Here is an 18063-nt window from a genome sequence, read left to right as displayed (position 1 = left end):
CAGGAGGTGAGGGTGTAGCGAAGGAGGGTTATCTTTCCTTTGAGAAGCAGAGAGAACAGTTTTTGAAATAGCGTGCAGCTGATTTCTTCTAGGGCTCTGGAAAGAAGACCGCCTGGACTTGTTTGGGCAATCAGCGAGATAGTGCCCATCGTTTCCGCAATATAAACAGAGATCTTCTGTTCGGCGTCTATTCCTTTCCCCGGTTGAGATGGGTCCCCGCAGTGTATTTACTTGCATCGGCTCCTCCTCCGTCTCCCTGGAACGTCTTGGGGTACTGACATCTCTAAACCCGGGGGTGCTTGGCATGAACCCCTGTCTCTCCAATCGTCTTTCCGTAAGCCTACGATCAATTTGGATGCATAAACGGACAAAGTCCTGAAATCTCTCTGGGGTCTCCACCCGGGCTAGTTCGTCTTTAACTTGCTCCGAGAGACCCTGCCGAAAATGATATTTCTGCGCGGCCTCATTCCACTCAGTATCGTTAACCCATCTGCGGAATTCAGCGGCGTACTCAGCTGCCGAGCGTCTTCCTTGACGAAGATTGTTCAGAGTTGCCTCAGCGGTTGCACTACGATTTGGGTCATCAAAAATAAGACTCATGGCATCGATAAACTCCTCCAGGTCCCTTAGTAGTGGGCTATCCTGTTCTAACATAGGGGAGACCCAAGCAAGGGCCTCATCCTTGAGCAGGGTTATGATCAATCCAACCCGGGCTTCGTTGGTATTATAGATGGTAGGCTGAAGCTTGAACACATGTCTGCATTGATTAAGGAAATCCCGAAAAGATTGTCTTTTTCCTCCAAATTTTTCCGGAAGGGTTACACGGGGTGCGGTTTGCACAGTCACAGTGTTTTGACCAGACAAGGTGATTAAGGCTGCACGTAGTTCACGATTCTCAGCTTCCGCAGTGGCGGCTTTTTCTTCTAAGCGGCCAAGACGATTAAACACGTGTCTTTGTTGTTCCTGGTAACCAACCATGATATGTTGCAAGTCATGGAGTGACTGAGCCTGAGTCGGGTCTGTTCCAGCGGAATCCATGGTAGGGCCTGTTTATTCTGTCAAGGATTGAACTTCGGCTGAAGTGGATCCCAGTGGCAGGAACAGCAGGGAGCGAAGTAGGGGTCACAAGCAGAGATCCAAGGCAGGTGGCAGGTAGCGAAGTCCGGTAACAAGCAGGGGTCCGAGGCAGGCGGCAGGTAGCGAAGTCAGGAAACAAGCAGAGGTCGGCAACGAGGAAACTGGAACAGGATGATAGCAAAAGCTAACACAGCAGTAAACACAAGAACCTTGCAGGTGCTAAGGAACCAGTATAAACAGGCAAGGAGGAACAGTAAAGGGAGGTTTATATAGGCAGGCTGAGAGGTGGAGCACAGGTGCAGAGGTGTCAGGTAACAGGTTCTGGAATGTTCCTAGTTTAGCAGCAGCAATCCCGGTGGACAAGTTTAGGTACTGCAGGCTATAACAAGACATTAGAGTGGCAGCAGTCCCGGTGGCGAAGCATAGGTACAGCAGGCTAGCTGAATATGACACCAGGACGTGGGTACTCCGCTTAAATCTTCTGCCCAGATGGTCTTCACACCTCTGGCATCCTCTGAGGCTTTCATGTCCAGGACCTGAGCAGACTTGCTGGCACCAAGCCTGGTGGCCAAATGGTCTCCCGAAACCTCGGACCTGGAAGTCCCAGCTCATATACCGTGCACAAGCATATGTACCTTAAACACACTGTTTAATATAATATACTTTACATTTATATTTTCTAAGTCTTTTGGTTATGCAAAAGAATCATGTATTATTTGTAATATTAACTATCTCCAGGACATACTTGAAAACGAGAGATAACTCTCAATGTATTACTTCCTGGTAAAACATTTTATAAATAAATAAAGAACCTGCACGTTTATTCTTACTAGCCATAATGCCCAAACTCTGAAAACCTGACGTAGACTTTTAAAAAACCTCACTGCCTTATAGATGTCTGGGGTACCCCAGAACCCCTATACTGGATTCTGGTGACCTGCGCATATCTTATTAACCCCATTAACCTAGGGACCACTTTGACTGTTGCAGAGACACCTCACATCCCTATGCCTTATTTACCTTTCTTGTCTGTGCTGAAGCAGGGAAACCTGGCGGTGAGTCATGTAACTGTTTTAATGGGAAGACTTTGACCGGAGCAATGTGCCTCAATGTATCAGGGATTCTGACCTGATTTCGGGATACATTTTAGGGGTCCCAGCAATTCTGGAAACCGACTAGGTAGACACCAACTGATAACACATCCACCGTAAAAAAAAAAACCTTGAAACTCATAGCCCAGCAATCTCCACTAGCTAGCACTCCTGGAAAGGTAAAAACACACACATTCTTTATTGTTGCATAATTGCATACAATGCATGCACAATAGTTAGGTTCTAGATCTGACACTCTAAAACCCCAACACACGGAATAGAGGTAACCAAATGGGCTTACCCTTTTTTTGTGAGCCTGGTTACCCCCTCACCATCACAGGAGTGAAAAGTAAAATACTTGCCATTACCAAATATAGCAGTAGGAAGGAACCGAAGATTCCAGCGGTGCACAGCTTGTAGAGATGAGAGACCAGCAAGGTGTAGATTAAGAATGAAATTTTATTGAAAAAACATATGGTATGGGGGACACACTCTGACGCGTTTCGGACCTGCGTGGTCCTTAATCATAGCTCTATGATTAAGGACCACGCAGGTCCGAAACGCGTCAGAGTGTGTCCCCCATACCATATGTTTTTTCAATAAAATTTCATTTTTAATCTACACCTTGCTGGTCTCTCATCTCTACAAGCTGTGCACCGCTGGAATCTTCGGATCCTTCCTACTGTTATATTGCACACCGAGCGTGGATGCACGCACAGGAGAACAGCCATATGTGAGTATTGTATGTCTCCCTTCATTGAGACTGGATGACCGGTAACAGTGCGGCAACACAAGGGTTATGTAGGGCGCAATCCTACAAAGTAACGGTACGTTAACCCTCATTCATGTTATTTGTCATATGTGATAGATTCATGTACTAAGCACTGGGTCCAATACCAAAAAAGTTATGGTTATAAACTGACTCCACAACAAAATAAGGATTTTTATTATCTACTGAAGTTCTGAACGAGATTGACCACTGTTTTTGGGACTCTTGCCCCATAACCACATTACCAAATATAGGATGCCTCTGGTTGCCTGCCACTGAACCCCGTGGGTTCCACAGAACACAGGCTGAGAATCACTGATGTTTTGAATGTCAGTAATATTATTATTCTCCCTTCATGTACACGTGTGCACTGTGTGAGGTTTCAAAAGCTCTGTGCTGCACATTGTAACTTCATCTATGAAAAACTGGTTGGTTCACTAAAAGGTATCCCAACCTACAGTACATCAAATCTACTTTTCTCCTGGGCCAATATACAGTAGCTACTAGAACATCAAACTACTGTACATTATTGTGCCGTCCAAAGTTATATAAATCACTTATCCACCACTTTACCTCATTAGTGCTGTATCTGTTTTGTATCCTGTACCTAATGAATACAGCTACACCTATTATACTGTACCTCTTTCTTCTACCAGTGTGTGTGTGTGAGAGCGGGGAAGGGATCTATCGTCTGTTTCCTGCTCCTATTTATTGAAACCTAAACCTTTCACTTTTTTATAGGGTCAGCGGGTATGTATTAGCGCTCAATATACATGCACACAGATATACCGTATGAAAACATTTAAATATTTTATTAATAAAATATTCCACAGAAGATTCTCATTTGTATGGAAATATATGATATAGCGCCACCAATATGCGCTGAGCTTTACAGAATTATAATACAGATAATGCATGGAGGAGGAAGTTACACAATGGGAATTTTGGAGTCTCTGCCCTACAGAGCTTACAGTCTAAATGTGTCATCCATCCTACACTTATCTGACAAGGAGTACAAAGTGTATCAATTTTCCATTGCCGAGTTTTAGTGGCTCTCAACCTGAAAAAGAAGCAAACATGTTGCATTGTGGGATTTCATCTTTAAGTATGTATGTATGTATGTATGTATGTATGTATGTATGTATATTTTTATTTATATATACAGTATAGCAAATATAAATTTCACTTGTAAGCACATTCACATGTTTTAGACAGGCTTTTCACCATTATCACCTAGCATAGAGTGCTTCCACTGCAGCAAGGGATTCTGGGAATTGACATGCAAATGAGCACACAATTTATTTATATACAAAAGGAATGTATTGTCCATTGATAAGTTAGTCATGTTTCTCAAAAATTTTCTAACCCATGCCCTCTTTTGATAAACATTAAAATCTCACCCCCTTCAAACCTGCCTCCCCCAATAATTATTTTCTTTTACATTTGAAACATCGCGACTAAAAACAAATCAAAGCATTTGTAAATTTAGCAAAAAAAAAATGATTTTGTTTTTGAATTGATTTTTTTACATTAAACAAACATGAATTACTTCAGTTGCTATCAGTGGGACAATGTGCGCAGTGAGGCTGCGCGCTCGCCACAAGCTTAGGGATACTGGGCGCTGTGGAATATAGAGCACAACGGAAAAAAGTATTTAGTTATGTATTTATTTTGTATTTGACTACATCCGCCAGAGAAGGGCTTTGCTGGTTCTGAGTTCTGAGCATATTCCTAATCTGTGATAACAAACCAGTAACATGAGAAAACAAACACTTCTGCTGACATCACGTGACGGCGCAGGTGTGTTGCGTCCCCGCCTGGGTCCCACCTCTGTGCCGCTGCCACTATGTGTGCGCGCGCATCTCCAGCCGTGCGCGACTCCCTTCCGCGTGACGTGCCCGAGGGGCGGGGCTTATCGGCGGACCTTACAAGCATAAACTTGTTTTCATGTGTGTGCTTACCTCCAGCTTCCTGTTGCCTCGTCTTGTTTCACTCCTTGTATTTTGACTTCAGCTTGCACCCGGACTCCTGACTTTTCTGACCCCTGGACCATGGCTATGGACTCGACTATTCTACTCTCTCTACCCCAGGACACCGGCACCACATCACCGACTATCCGATATCTCCATTCCTTGACCACGGCAAGTCCCTCGACCAATCTGACCTCTCCTACCCTGACCCGGCTACAAGACTACCACTCTGCACACCGTGTCTGCTCGGTTGTTGGTCGGTGGCTATCAATATCCCCACCTCAGCCTCGCGGTTCCACCTTGTTTGTGGTGAGCATTCATGGCATGGAGTGACCGGGAAGATATTACCAACTAAGTGCACCAACAGCCAGACATACTCTGGGTAGCACTACTTAGCACACACACTTTAGGCGGGCCTGGTCTGTCGACACTATAGTGTTAAGTGCCCAGGCACCTCAGAACTTTGCGGAATTTCACAAAGGTGGTGTTACTGTGGGTGGCAAAATATTGTATGGTCATTTATATATGTTGTTGTGTATGTTTTGTGTCAGTAAATATAGTTGTTATATACCCGGTTGTGTGTATTTACTGTCCGCATTGGGTTCCTGAGAGAGGCAATCCTACTGCGTTAGGATCTCTCCCAGGTGGAGGCACTGTGTACTACGAACGTGATCACCCCAGGTTCCCAGCGGCAGAGGATCAGGCCTCCTGTGATCCACTCAGGTAACGCACCACACGTAGTTTCCCTAGACACGGGGGAAGGGGGGCTACATATACAAGAAAACTATAAGAACAGAACATTTTCTGAAGTTTCCAGCAGGTGGCGCAATTACCATACAGACTGTAAGAGAAGAAACAGTCTCAAACCTGCTGCAGGAGGCACAATTATCATATACACATTAAACAGGGTGTTACTCAATAGTCATAAAGATAACGTAACATATTTTGTCTAAAGCTGATAAGTAAGACTTTCTGGCAATTATTGTTACCAAAAGAAAGGCAACATAAGATAAACAGGCACCACCATTGCAGCTTCCTATTCCAAAAGATACAGTATGAGCCACCATTTTGTTTCCCCTAGAGGAGACTGTACCAACGCTACCTTTACAGGAATGTCACGTGACTCAGTGATCGGGGGGGGGGCCTGAAGCTGAAAATATTGTATTATAGCTCCCCTTCCCCCCCCAAAAAAGAAAGGAGACTCTGCTCCTTTTAAAAGGAGTATGTAGGACTGAGTAATGAGAATAAGAAAATATGTTCTCTTAAAGATATAGTGGTCGGTACAAGAACTAAACTGTACAGTATATGAGTCTACAACCTACATGCTAGAGACCATTTACTGTTTGGCCATACATATTTGTTCTGGCATCTCTAGCTGGTGTAAGGTTCTTGGTGTATAAACCTGCCTCAAGGGCTTATTCATTGCCTGCAGTAATATATATATATTTGTATCTACATAACAATCAAAATAGCCAAGGATACTAGTCCTGTTGCTATTTAACTAAGTGTAGCTTGGAACACAAGAGACTTCACATACACTAACAGTAGTGTGTGTCTAGCCTCATATTCTATCTAACCCAACACCCTCCCTTTTTAAAGTTTTTAACTATTTAAGTGTATTTATTCCCAATATGATGTATTAAAGTTTATTTTAAACTTACCCAGACGATCCATCAAACACCCCATACACCAAGGTGTTTGCGCTTCACTATTCAAACTAATACCATTCTGGGATTTCTAGCAAAGGTTGCTCTTGTAGTATGAGAAATACCCATGGGTACTATCAGTACAAGTATTTCATTCGACACTGATAGGTTTAGGGATTAACTAGGTGTGCACCCTAAAAGGACGTTTCACTACTCCCATCTCACCTCTCATCAAACTTCAGAGGTATAGTCTACACTCAGTCTCGCCCGGAGGGAAGAGGACTGGAGAGGGCCCAATCTCAGCCTTGCCACTGTGTGACCTGCCTTCAAGTGGGGGAAGGCACACCCTCTATTTTTAAGGTGGTCCTGCCTTTAAGTACTGCCAGGAAGAGGGCACCAGGTCTGGCTCATGATAGGTCATGCCCAGGCCTGATGTCACTCAAGTGCAGTTCCGCTGAGGGGGAAAACTCCATGATGACTTTTGGCAACCTGATGGTATCAAGGTTTACTGCCAGCCCAAGGGCAGAATGGTAGCCATACCCAGCCATGGATACACTATATAGAAGGAAACTATAAGAACAGAACATTTTCTGACATTTCCAGCAGGTGGCGCAATTACCATACTGACTGTAAGAGAAGAAACATTCTCAAACCTACAACAAGTGGCACAATTATCATATACACATTAAACAGGGCGTTAATATTCATAAAGATAAGGAAACATATGTTGTCTAAAGCTGCTTAGTAAGACTTTCTGGCCATTATTGTTACCAAAAGAAAGGCAACAATAGATGGACAGGCACCACCATTGAAGCTTCCTATTGGCACGTGAGGAGCGAGAGATTTGAACCGCCATTTTGTTTCCCCTAAAGGAGACAGTACCAGCGCAACCTTTACAGGTATGCATGTGTCTCGGGGATCAGGGGGTGCCTGAAGCTATAAATATTGCATTTTAGACCCCCCCCCCCCCAAAAAAAAAAATAGAGTAGTATATTTGGCAGTAATAGGAGTAGTAATAGGAGTATGTAGGACTGAGTACCATATTCTCTCTTGAAGACATAGAGGTCGGTACAAGAACTAAACTATGTCCTGTACTGTATATTGTGCACAAACAGAAGAGAAGACTGAGTATTAGAAATATGAGGAAATATATGAAAAGCAAGAGACAGAGATTGTAGATCTTGGCAATTAGCAAGAAGGGAACACACATTGAGGCAATAAGAGAGGGATACAATATATTGCTGTACAAGTGTATAAAATGGATGATTGAGAGCAGTGAGAGACGTGCAGTTATACAAAACTGAGGATTATTTATGTATTATTCAACAAGCTTCTGGTTTGCCCTAAAGCAAATAAAAAATATCACTTGTGAGCACATTAATATCTCAGACAGGTCAGCAACCCTGCCCTTCCCCATTATCTCTTAGCATTCAGTGCTTTCACTGCATCTAGGGATTCTGGGAAATTCATAAGACTTAATTCACTACAAATGTATACTACCCTTTGTGGTTTGGGCTATAGATCTGCCTTCCTCCTGTGCAGTAATCACTGTTAAGGGCAGATTGCCAGGAGTAATCATGGGTTTTCCCCACACACATGTGCTGTGCAGTGAGTTAGTAAAGATAGTGTCATCAGGCTCTGTGTCCAATCATAGTGACACAGGGGTGGTGCCTATTGGAATTACTTAATGAACAGCACTTCCTGAATTTAAAGTTCCTCTCCCCCTTGAGAGAGGATAGTCTACCCCAGTAAGCTGCCAGGGCTCTGGCAGGCGTTGTGGCCCCCCATCTGGGAGAGGTGGGAGACTATTCCTTTTACTCCACCAGAGAGTAAGAGAAGAGCTGGGACAGGGACTTCCTTCAGGTGATCACCTACCGATGTGTGGCTGAGTGACCTGGCGGCTGCAAGATGGGCAGTCTGCCTGTGGAAGAAATAAAGTATATCCTTGAATCAGAACACTTCTTGCCTGAGCCTGGAATAATTCAGGGCGAAGTTAAAGAGAGAAGTTCTCCTGCAGAGATTCCTCCCTACCAATCTGGGGATCTGCTGGAGATGGAGGCACTGTACCAGTGAGTATTACTCAGCTCTACATCAAAAGCCTGTTCTGATATCCCCCATGCCATTGCAGGAGACTCAGAGCCCCTTTTTACCAGCAGGTTTGCACCATCTTATACACAGTAACCAGGACACAATTTCCCCTAGGGTATCCGACATGAGATTGGGGGGGGGGGGGAACAGAGTTACACTTAGATACAACCGTTTCACAGCATACTGGTGGTGTTCATTGCTGGTGTCAGTAGCAGTCTCAACCAGATGACGTCATCATCCTGACATCATCCTACCCGACGGCCGTTTTGCGTAACCTGTGCGCTTCTTCTAGGGGAGAGGAGTAATAGCAAGTGGCAAAAAGGAGGTTTAAATACCCCTCTCAGAGTGAAGTGGGGGCGTGTGTCAGGGTCGCCTAGACCTCCTGCCTAGCCATAGCTACTTTGTCCACTGGGTGTGCTGCAGCCTTCTGTTTCTTGTGGGTTCCTCTGTCTGCCTGTCTGTCTTCTTGTTGCTCCTGTCTCTGTCCTTTATAGCTCTGCTTCCTGTCTGTTGCTTTTGCCTTTGCTTCAAGTCAGACTCCTACAGTATGCACATGCCTCTGTCTTTGATTCCTGATCTGTTCCTGTACAGAGGCGGCACATTTTATTTGAGTGCGGCTAGCTCCGCAAGCCGGGGGATGCCCCGGCATGCTAGCCGCACTCCCTCGGCGTGCCGTGCGTCATCGACGCGCGGTCACGCGTCATCGGGACACGCGGGACATCGGGACATCGCGGTCACGCGTCGCCGGGTTCCGGGGGACCCGGCGGACCCGGCAGCGGGAGGGAGAAAGCCCCGATCGGAGGGCGCTCCTCCGTGTCTTCGGAGGGCGCCCGGCACCCTCCGGCGCGTGCCAGGTTACTGCGGCCGAGAACGGGCAAATGCTCGAATAAACTCGGCCGCAGCAGTACCTGTACCTGTATTTGAGTCTGTTCACAGTAAAAGCCCTTGCTAGTAATCTGGCTTGTCCCTGTTTGTTCCTGCTCCCCGGTCTCAGTCCCTGCTCCCTGTTCTCAGTCCCTGTCCTGCCCCTCCTGTCCTGTTCCAGTCTCCTCGTTGCCGACCTCTGCTTGTTACCTGACTTTGCTACCTGCCGCCTGCCTCGGACCCCTGCTTGTGACCCCTACTACGCTCGTGCTGTTCCGGCCACCGAGATCCTACCCGCCACAGGAGTCTCCCGTGACAGCGTGTTGTAATATATACACACACATTATTTTAACCCCATATGTGGTCCCTCAGATCTGGTGGGGACTAAACCAATTAATTAGTGAGTCAACAATTTTATGAGTGTGAGAGATTACAGTTATATACACTAGTTGGAATGGTGACATTTACAAATGGTCACATAAGATGAACATCAGTGGTAGACAGTATATACATAAATCTTTGGAAGATGGTAGTATAAGAACACATACATATGTGCATATATAACAAAGGACAAAACAAAACACTCACACATACTGTACAGTGTCAAATGATTATATAGCTAAGAGACCAGTTTGGAGGGCAAACTGTTCTAAAAAAAATCAGCAGAGCTACAGTAAGTGTCCTGCTCTGTACGTGTGTTCACCTGCAATAAATTCAGGTTTTCAACTTCATTCTCACTTAACACCCACTATTTTTGATAGGTGCTCTATATCTGAATATTTTATCGCTTTCGAAGTCATTTGTGTCACAATGGTATTTTCACTGTTTCCTATCTTTTATTTCTGACATTAATTTTTCAATATCTAGTTTAAGTTTCTTGTCAAATTTGTCAAAGTCGGTATGTTCCTTCCATGTGTGCACAGTAGTTAGATGTTTATCTATTTGCAGGTTGATGTTACCCAGTTTTTTGGATTTGAATTCAATTAATATTTTCATTAGTGATAAAAATAAAGGATGACTGAACATATACTAAGCGCTCAACCTATTAACAACCTAAACTATACAATACAAATTAATGAATGAAAGTGACGTGAACTGAATATAACTTCTATAAAATGTATACCAGGTGTCAAGGGATCCCACAGACACGTGATAAGGAATGAGAGAGTGGCTGCCTAAGGATTAACAACAAACCTATCCATAAGGCTAGTACAAATGGTAACAAAGAGAAAAAAAGAAAATAAAAAAGAAAATAAAAAAGTCCTTGGCGCACTATCAGGTATATAAACCTGATACAATGGAAGTCCCAATTCTCTGAATGTAGGGGCGATTTGTGGGTCCGGAATTTGATCTCTCAGAGTCCCTTGGATGGTGGATCTGAATCTGCAATTATACAAAACAAAACGACCATTGCGCAGTAACCTCTGATAAATCGTTCGCACCCACACCGCTGCTGGCTACTTACTTAAAAGTAGAAGATAAAGGGCCTTGAAAGGTATCTTTAACTTTCGCTCCGGTGTGCAGGCTGGATATCAGTAGATTGCCAGATGGTATAAACCAACCATAAACCAATGGTATGATACCATATAAAATGTAATAAAACAAATAAGGACTTACAGCAGTATACTCACATGCTGACGGCCCTATAAACAGGATACAATGTGACGTCCGCTAGCTTGAGAGGATAATGAAGCGGTGCATATGGAGGTGAGATCTTGCGTTAACCTCCTCTTCGTGGCTGCGGCTCGGAGCGCCAGGTCCACCTCCGATGACGTCACTGCTAGAGCGCCCCTTCTCCTCTACAAACACGCGCACGCCGTATCACGTCCTGCTGAAACTCCACCCTACGCGCGTTTCGTGACTGCTGACGTCACTTCTTCAGGGGTAATGAAGTTACAATGGGAATATGTGCTATTTAAGCACATACAGAGCTGCCCTCACGGATCCTATAGGACAGCTAATTCCAATAGGGAACTGCTAGATGTACAGCAAAGTGTATCACACACATACAGATTACGGACGTTAATCATGCATAGCAATTGAACATTAAAATGAATTACACATTATGTATTCCGCCTATAATTCATAAACAGACACAAAATTAATAAAAATAAAATAAACATACTAGCAAATTGGAAGAGATATTCTAACCAACCTGTACTAACCTGATTCAGCTATATTATTAACTATTAGCTATACATGAACAGAGGATGCAGAGGAAAGATCGGACTAGTGGAACAAATGACAAGTACCTCAAAAATATATAGAACAGACCTAGCCAGGGGTTGCTCAGTAGTTTGGTATACACGTCCATCCAGGAGTGTAATACCAGTACGATAGGGGTACCCGTTCCTGTTTTTTAGCGTCACCCCCGCTAGCTATTGGTACTGCTATTACTTTTGCCTTCGCCATTGCTATCTCATGTGAGAGCCCGCCCACCATTCTCAAGTGGGTAGACTTCCGGTTCCGGTTCAGGAACCCTGCGAGGATCCGCAGTAGGAGAGAACGGTTTGGGCAGGGGTAGTGACGGCGCCTAATACAGAAGAATGTGGGAGCCCCATCGTGCACGCATTTATACCTAATTGTAAGTTTTTACTAGACAGTGTACTAACCAATAAAGTGATGATTGTTTAACACCGAATTTTCTTTTTCTCTGCGCTCCAACCTTTTTTGTACATTATAAAATGGTCGGCTGCTGATATGGTGAAATGGAAACAAATGTGATAAAAATAAAGGATGACTAAACATATACTAAGCACTCAATCCTTAGGCAGCCACTCCCTCATTCCTTATCACGTGTCTGTGGGATCCCCTTACACCTGGTATACCTTTTATAGAAGTTATATTCAGTTCACGTCACTTTCATTCATTAATTTGTATTGTATAGTTTAGGTTGTTAATAGGTTGAGCGCTTAGTATATATTTAGTCATCCTTTATTTTTATCACATTTGTATCCATTTCACCATATCAGCAGCCGACCATTTTATAATAATTATGTCACTATTTTCTAATCGTGCACTTCGTAGTTGTAATTTAGAAAGCATCTTTGCAGATGAGACAGAGGTGGAGAATATAGATCTAGACACTGAAAATCTAGACACTCTATTTAATAAAGTAGAAAAACTCCTCACACAAGAAATGAGGCAAATTTGGGAAGTTGTAGCACTTAAGAAATATATTGAACATAAAAGAATACCGAGAGGGCTTAGGGTCCTCAAAGTACCGACACTTGAAACTGAGAATGAGGAGTTCTTAAAGGAGTGGAATTACATTCTTGATACATGTGCATTTGGTTTAGTTAATTTATCTATTCAGTATAAGACAAAATCCCTAGACGTTCTGGATAAAGAATTTGTAGAAATCCAAGAAAAACTAGGGAATTTTTCCGATCTCAAAGTGTACAAAACACTCGAAGAAAAGATCACTCAGAGAATAGAAAAATTAGAAAAGGAAGTTATCAATTCCAAACAGAAACAGTTCATAAGGGATAGGAAAGACTATGAACAAAACAGACAAAGGGACTGGAAATCAGAGTAAAAAGTCCTGATTTCAGAAGAAACTTCCAAATTGGAAGAGAAGTACTGTATACACCCATAAATAAAGGAGTGATACCTAAGGAAGACACAAAAACAAAAAAGACACTAGTATAACAACTAAATTGTCTAATAAAAAGATGGCAGCACCCCCCCGTCCCTATTTAGGTACTAGACCACAAGTACCATTTAGGAACGATTATCATAGATACCATGGTCCACCTCGTGGTAGATATACTAATGGCCATGGTAGATATGAACATCAAGAGCATTACCATGATGGACCCAGAGATGGTCCTAGAGGTCATGATAATAATGTGTTTAGACCAAATAATGATTTCAGACCATACAATGCACCACCTAGAAATCATGAGAATAATCATTACCAAATGTCTTTTTTAGTGTGAGGATTCGGAGGTCACGTCGGTTGCAGCGTGACCTCCCCTCACCTCTGTCCCCTCCCGCGGCTGTGCAGCTCACTCCTCGCCTGGCCTCCCTGCTGAGGGGACTTCCCCGTCCTCCCCATCGGGCTGCTGCTGCCCCGCGCGGGGCTGGTGCTCGGCTGCCTGCCGTTGCTTCTGCGCGCGCATCCCCTGCTGTTACGGAACACATTCCAGCACCAGCTAATTTATTCACTACTCTTGCAGTGAAGCCACACCTCCCTCCCACATGCTGGTTACTAGTTAACCCTAAACCTTATCACCTGGCAGCCTATTATGGAAACCAGTCCTGTACTGCTCCTAGGGCTCCTCCAGGCTTGCGTCCGTTACCCATTGGTCAGCCACAGTACTTAATGCCTGTCATACCTCTCTCACAACGCTCGACATAGTCTCTGCTACAGACGTCTATTCTGGCTCTTCCTTTGTCTTCGTGCATTCAGGTTACGACCCGGCTTGGTGGACATGCTTACCTGGCTCTGGATACCGGCTCCCTCTTGACCCTGCAGCTTCTTCCATCCCACGACCTCAGCTTGGACCTCGACCTTCCGGATCTCTCTCTCCCCGACCTTTGGCTAACGGCAACTACTTCACTTCTTCAGTACCGGTACCGGCAAGTATTGCTACACCTGTTCACACCTGGCCTTGCAACGCCAAAACACCACACTCCGGACACGCTCCTTCTGCTGTGGGTGCGTGCACATATATGTCCCCACCTCAGTATAAGGGACGAGTCTGGTCTGCGGGCAGCACCGGCGTAACATTATGTCGAGCCCACAAGACGCAGACCAGACTGACATGGTCTCCATGATGACGGCCATGTATCAACTAGTGCAGGCCCTAACTGACCAAATGGCTCTCCTCACTCAACATATACAGGATGTTTCTTGTCAGGCACCACCTGGGGCTGCACCGCCACTGTCGCCAGAACCGGGTACTGCCGCGACTTCCGGCCCGAAGATTCCGGCACCTAAACCGTATGCGGGGGATCCACACGCCTGTCGCGGTTTTCTCAATCAGTGCGAGATTCAGTTTGAGATGGCTCCACAGCAGTACTCCACTGGTCGCAAGAAAGTGGCATATGTGTACAGCCTGCTTACAGGGAAAGCGCTGGCATGGGCCTCCCCAATTTGGGAACTCCGTCCCGATATCACCCTTGATTACGCAGCCTTTAGACGAGACTTTCGACAGATCTTTGATACCCCCGCATGCCAAGAAACTGCCTCTGACTCTTTGCTTGAACTTTCCAGGGACGCCGTTCCGTGACCCAGTACGCCTTGGAGTTCAGGACTATAGCAGCTGAGACACGATGGGGCCAGGAGGCTTTAGTCTCAGTCTTCTGGCGAGGCTTAACGGATTCCGTCAAGGACGAGCTCGCCTCAAAACCCAGGCCAGGGCTTCTGGAGGAACTCATCTCCCAGGCCAATCGAGTGGATCAGCGCCTTCAGGTACGCCGCCTCCAACGCCAGCTTCCCCGATTTACACCCTTCCGTGCTCCTTTTCTGAGATTCTCTCCAACCACAGGACCTGCTGTCTCCCCGCTACCCGCTTTGAGGCTCCGGAGCCGATGCAACTTGGAGTCCAGCATTCCCGGACACCAATACAGCAAGCTCGCCAAGTCGGTGGATTATGTTATTACTGCGGATCCTCCGAGCATCTGATCCGTGAATGTCCACTTCGCCCGTGAAACAACTAAACCCAGTGAGTACGAAGGGGCTCTCTCTGGGTGCTAAATATCCTTGTCCCCTTTCCAGGAAGGAACTTCCCAAGAAATTGACCATTCCCGTCTCTCTCTCGGGTCCTACCTTCCGTACATCCATTGCGGCATTTATCGATTCCGGCACGGGAGGAAATTTTATGGACCAAGCCTTCTCTGAACAGAACCAAATTCCACTCATTAGGAAGAAGTCTCCCGTTGCCTTGGTCGGGATTGACGAGCGTCCGCTCACCCCGGCATATATTTCCTTGGAGACTTGCCCCATCACCCTTTCCTCTCATTCACACAAGGAGACCTTGGCCTTTGATGTAATCCACGATCCCGGAACTCCGGTCACTCTCGGCTTACCCTGGTTACAGAAGCACAATCCTCTCATCAACTGGACATCCCAAGATCCTATTGCTTGGAGGTCGAGGTCGGAGGAGCCGTTTCCACCAGCCGTACTTCCGCCTCGACTGCTGGCCAATGCATCCAAACCTAGGGGAGGGTTGCCCGCTCCGTATGCTGCTTTTCTGGATGTCTTCTGCAAAACCCAATCCGAACTACTACCGCCTCACAGATCTTACGATTGTCCTATTGACTTGGTACCTGGATACACATTGCCCAAGTCCAAATCCTACCCCCTCTCTCTTCCTGAGACGGAAGCCATGAACGAATATATCCGTGAGAACCTTAAACGGGGCTTTATTCGGCACTCCAATTCACCCGCAGGAGCCGGATTCTTCTTCGTCAAGAAAAAGGACGGTACTCTCAGACCGTGTATTGATTACCGGGGACTGAACCGCATCACGGTGAAGAACCGTTACCCTCTTCCTCTCATTTTTGAATTATTCGACAGACTTCAAGGTGCTAACGTGTTCTCCAAGCTTGAACTTCGCGGGGCGTATAATCTTATTCGCATCCGGGAGGGCGACGAATGGAAGACTGCTTTAACAACCGTAGCGCCACTACGAGTATCTCGTGATGCCTTTCGGATTATGCAACGCTCCAGTGGTTTTTCAGGACTTTATCAACGACGTCTTTCGGGTTGTCCTTAATCAGTTTGTAATTGTTTATTTGGATGACATCCTTATCTTTTCCAAGAATCTACAGGACCATATCATCCATACCAAGTTTGTACTCTCCCGTCTCCGAGAGAACTGTCTGTTTGCCAAAATGGAGAAATGTCTCTTTCACCAGTCTACCACCTCTTTTCTGGGATATATTATTTCCAACACGGGATTGGCCATGGATCCTGAGAAACTTAAAGCCGTAATTGATTGGCCGCAACCTAATTCCCTCAAGTCTATTCAGCGGTTCCTAGGCTTTCAATTATTACCGGAAGTTTATTCGTAACTTCTCCACAATCATCGCCCCGATCACAGCACTGACCCAAAAAGGAGCCGATCCTTCGTCTTAGTCTCCTGAGGCAGTCATAGCTTTTGAAACACTAAAACAAGCTTTAGTCTCAGCTCCCATCCTTCGACATCCGGACACCAATTTTTCTTTCACCCTAGAGGTAGACGCTTCGGACTGTGGGGCCGGCGCTGTTCCATCCCAAAAGTTTTCTTCCCAGGATAAACTTAACCCTTGCGGTTTTTTCTCAAAGAAGTTTTCCCCAGCTGAGAGGAACTATGATGTAGGCAATAGAGAACTTTTGGCCGTCAAGTTGGCTCTTCAGGAATGGAAGCATTTGTTGGAGGGGTCAAAAGAGCCGTTCACTATTCTCACGGACCACAAGAATCTTTTATACATCGAGAATGCCCGTCGCTTAGGCCCCCGCCAAGCCTTCTGGTCGTTATTTTTCTCCAGGTTTAATTTTATTTTGTCTTACATTCCCGGCACTAAAAACGTCAAGGCGGATGCTCTCTCTAGACAATATTCTTCTGATGAGAGACCAGAGAAAACTACAGAGTCTATCCTTCCCAAACAAGAATCTTGAGAGGATCATCAAGTCTCAAAGCCACCTTCCTAGCGATCTTTAGATCCCGAAGGATACCTTATAAGTGGAGCCCAAGTTTATTCCGGAGATTCTGGAATGGGGACATGCTTCCCGTTCGACAGGACACCCAGGCTACAAGAAGACTTTGGATCTAATCCTTCGTACCTTTTGGTGGCCCAATATGGCCAAATCTATTCTTGAGTTTACCTGGGCCTGTCCAGTATGTGCACGCAACAAGATACCTCGCCAGAGACCCCATTGTCTTCTTTTGCCCTTATCCATCCCGGAACGCCCCTGGTCCCACATATCCATGGATTACATTGTCGAATTGCCTAGGTCGAATGGCATGAATACCACTCTAGTAGTGGTGGATCGGTTTTCCAAGATGTCACACTTTATTCCTCTCAAAGGATTACCCTCCTCACCCGCCCTAGCCGATATTTTCTCCAAAGAAATTTTCCGGATCCATGGCATACCCACGTCCATCGTATCGGATCGTGGCTCTCAATTTGTTTCCAGATTCTGGAGATCCTTCACAAGAAGACTGGGCATTGCTTCCTCCTTCTCTTTGGGTTATCATCCTCAGTCTAATGGACAGGCCGAGAGGGTCAATCAATCTCTCGAGAAGTATTTATGGTGCTTCGTCTCTGACTCCCAGGATGACTGGACGGAATTGCTTTCCTGGGCTGAGTATGGTTTTAATTCCTCCAGGAATGAATCCACTGGTGAGACACCTTTCTTTATTAATTATGGCTATCACCCGGCTTGCCTACCTATTTCCAAGATCTCCTCTGGAGTTCCAGCTGTGGATGAACACATCTCCCTCCTACAGTACTCATGGGATAGAATTCAATCTGCACTTCAAAGGGCCTCCCTGTCTACTAAAGTCCAGGCTGACCGCCGTCGCCAACCTGCACCCAACTACAAACCAGGGGACAAGGTTTGGTTG

The sequence above is a fragment of the Ascaphus truei genome, chromosome 6 (assembly GCF_040206685.1).
Source record: "Ascaphus truei isolate aAscTru1 chromosome 6, aAscTru1.hap1, whole genome shotgun sequence".
NCBI lineage: Eukaryota > Metazoa > Chordata > Amphibia > Anura > Ascaphidae > Ascaphus > Ascaphus truei.
This window is presented reverse-complemented; position numbering follows the sequence as displayed.